This window comes from Anthonomus grandis, chromosome 1 (assembly GCF_022605725.1).
Source record: "Anthonomus grandis grandis chromosome 1, icAntGran1.3, whole genome shotgun sequence".
Lineage (NCBI taxonomy): Eukaryota > Metazoa > Arthropoda > Insecta > Coleoptera > Curculionidae > Anthonomus > Anthonomus grandis.
In genome coordinates this window covers 30,774,942-30,778,442 of record NC_065546.1, presented here as the reverse complement: position 1 = coordinate 30,778,442, position 3,501 = coordinate 30,774,942, and the positions used below count along the sequence as shown (strand labels likewise).

Here is a 3,501-nt window from a genome sequence, read left to right as displayed (position 1 = left end):
GCTAGTTTAATGAGAACGGTTTAATACAGATTAAGCAGAGATAGAAGTTAATTTGTAGATCACAAAATTTACTACAACATCAGTATAGGAGGGGAAAGCGAGAGTAAATAAAAACGCGAAAACATTTCATAAAATTGGGCTTTTATTTATGCAGTTTGTAGAAATTTTTTCATTTAAACAGTTTCAATATAGTAAAAAATACCAAAGTTCAAGATCAAAACTTTTCCTATATAAATATCACCTATTCTACATTTTATAAATTTTATCCTCAACAATTTGTCAAGAACCAAGATAAAAATTTGTCCATTATACATTTTAAAATAACTAGAATATAATATGTACCTACATACATTTAAAAAATATATATTTTAGTCTAGTTTATTCTAAAATTCAGTATCTAATTTCTATTTGGGGATCTGCTTTCAAAAATAAAATTGAACCTTTGGAAAAAAATTCAAAACAAAATAATTATGTGCCAATGTTAAAACCAACAATAAATTTATATAAGCCAAAGGGTTCATTAAATATTACTGATTTGTATAAATTAAAATATGGACCTTATTGCATTCTATCATAATAAAAGAAAAATGTTCTAATATAACTTTGACAAGAACAAATGAATTTAAGAATGTGATAACATTATACAGGAGTAGCTCTCACTCAAAGTGATTTCCAAACCAGAATCTTTAAGTTTGTGGCAAATAAAACCAGCTAAATTTTTGAGTCCATCGTAGACCAACTCATTCAATTCCTCTCTTAGGGCAGAAATGTTTTCATTTCAATCTGCTACAGAAGGAATGATATTCAATTTTTCAACGAGTACTCCGCTGAGTGGGATGTCTGGGGTATCATCTGCTTCCATGTTTGAAAACTCTGGATATACACCCTCATTTCTACCCAAAATGTAAGATCTCAACCTGTAGAGGAATATAAAAATAAGTTTCTAAATAACTACCTTAGCTGGCCTCTCTAGACAATAATTTACCTATACTTAAATTCCATAGGACTAGGATGATCATGAAGGCCCCCTTTTGCTCTGATTATCCCAAAAAAGTTTTCTATCGCATCTTGATTTATACGCCTGGTTAACAAATATTGCACGTCAAAACGGCGTGTCATATTTACAAGGAGCATTTGTAAAGCCTGATTAGATATCGAAATACCTAAAAAATAATTTTATAATTAATTGTTTAATTTAATACAACTATTTTTGAAATATTTATATAATTATTACCCTTTTGAAATGGATACTGGCTTCGGCTGCCAATTACTTTTAACCCTGCAATTACAGTTGAAATTTTATTTAAAATTGTATTTTGATCATCAAGGGCTAACCCATAGGCTCTATTTCTTGTTCTTGAATCACTAATGGGGGTGCTGTCATTAAACACATCAAACCAATCATTAACCTACAAACAAAATCATTTATAGTAATAAGTAAAATTATGTGTATAGGCATAATAAATGTCATACCATTTTAAACAAATCAACAATTTTCCGCAGTTAAATATCCCAGTATTCCACACCGTGATATTGCACTCGAGATGGTGTGAGAAAATAGTTTGGTCCTAAAGTTATTTTATGGGTGATTTTCAAATCCAAAGCACTAGTGGCACTTATTGCTTGTTCTATAATGTCTTTTTTAATCACTTTGTTGTTAATTAAAAACCATAGTCCACAAAATTGTTCCTAATAAGTTTTATGAGGTGAGGGACATCAGCCTATACAAAAACTTTTTCATTGTTGATGGGATTTTGGAAATATGGCTTTGACGCAGATATGTCCAATTCGCTATGAAATCCTCGGTTAGCACCGCCCAAATCACAAATCATAGCCACAACATGGAAACCTACAAAGTAACTCATCATATTGGTATTTTTTTTTAGTTTTAGCCCAATAGTTAGCACAACACTTATAGTAAAAATCGTATAACTTTGGTACACCTACGCCACAGAGAAAATCTTGTGCCACCTCTTATTAAGTGATCCTAACTTCGATGCGAAATAGCTTCACAGGCGTCACTGCTGTTTTGTATGTAGTTACTAATTACCATGAAGACTTAAAAAGAGGTGGCACTAGATTATTTTTTTTGCTGTGATTAGGTGTACCAAAGCTACCTATATGATTTTTACTCTACCTGATTCTTCCACAAATTTAATGATTGCCATTAGTAGAGTAGATGTCATTTTACAGTAAAAGTCGTAGAATATAGGTTGCTTCCACGGCTTTAATATCCCTTTGATTAAAACAACCTGTAATAATAAAATTTATTATAAAGCCAACAGTAAAGTTAATTATTTTTACCTGTACATAACTATAGGGCTTCATTACACAATCATTTGCCTGATCATATTGGTATTCCCTTTTAACTTTTATCTCATTATGGTGCATGCACGTTCTTTTCTATTCATTGAAGCAAATTCAGCTATTCTTAGAGCATTTTTTAAAATACCTGGTTCCAGTTTTATTTTCCTCAGCCACTGCTTAAGTGTTAAAACAGCAGGATATGGAAAACCTCTTTTTAAGCTAAGCTTATATACCCTTGGTCCAGCCGCATATTCTGCTATTGCATTTGAGATTTCGCTTACTGACGAAGAAATTCTTTTCTGGATATTTATTTTCTTGATTTGGTTTTCACTTAAAACACGTTTGACACCATGACACCAGCAAGTTGATGTTTTAATTTTTCATTTTCCTGTGATACGCCTAACAATTTTCTTCTCAGCTCTTCAACTCCTTCATATGCATCATTTGTTTGAACGCAAAAAATGTAATATGGTAAGTTAAAAAATGGTCTGGCTGGGGCAAAAGGCGAAAAGGTTCATCAGTCATGCACATGCACTCTACATTAAAGAACATTCATTAACAATCAATAACGCCACTACTTCAATAAAAAATTAAACAAGTACATAGGAAAAATTATCACCCTGTATCAGAAGTAGTCGTACTATTTACATCTTGATCTACATTCAATTCCATCATCAAACTACTCGTATTATCTAGATTTTGATCAGGACCAGTATTATCATTCCTACCATCACCAATATTACTTGCAAAAATTTGGCTTTTCCTAGTAAAATTCATAAAGGTTAATAAATCACTACGTGCATAAAATGAATAAACTTACGCTTCTGTGGTATTATCTAGGATTTGTTTAATGAGCTGAGCCCTTTACCTTTTTTTGGACACCAGTTGTCTCTTTTCCCTAGACTTTTCTGAAACTAAAACAGAAACACTGGAAGCAGCTGAGTACAAATTTTGGGAAGGAACTGCATCGTCCTTTAGTCCTCTATAGTTTTTAGGAGTGTAATTCAAAAGGGTGTGTTTCAAATTCACTTTATAATCACTTTCACTAAAGTGTTTGGAACGAACAATGTATTTCAGATTCACCTTGTCTTTTCTCTTAGTGAGATGCAGCCACTTTTGTTGTAAAATAGGGTCTTTTGGAAAACTAAAAAACTTCACATGGATTATTTTTCGAATCCTTATCCGAATTGCACC

General features: G+C 31.9%; 1 long non-coding RNA gene across 1 annotated transcript; it reads right to left on the bottom strand.

The window, feature by feature from the left end:
- Positions 1-382: 382 nt before the first annotated feature.
- Positions 383-3,064, bottom strand: LOC126739618 (uncharacterized). Its single transcript, XR_007661671.1, has 6 exons — positions 2,305-3,064; positions 2,138-2,252; positions 1,474-1,849; positions 1,336-1,409; positions 1,235-1,279; positions 383-1,163 (listed from the first exon to the last, which is right to left on the bottom strand). It is a non-coding gene; the product is annotated as an uncharacterized LOC126739618 (long non-coding RNA).
- Between the last annotated feature and the right edge of the window lie 437 nt (positions 3,065-3,501).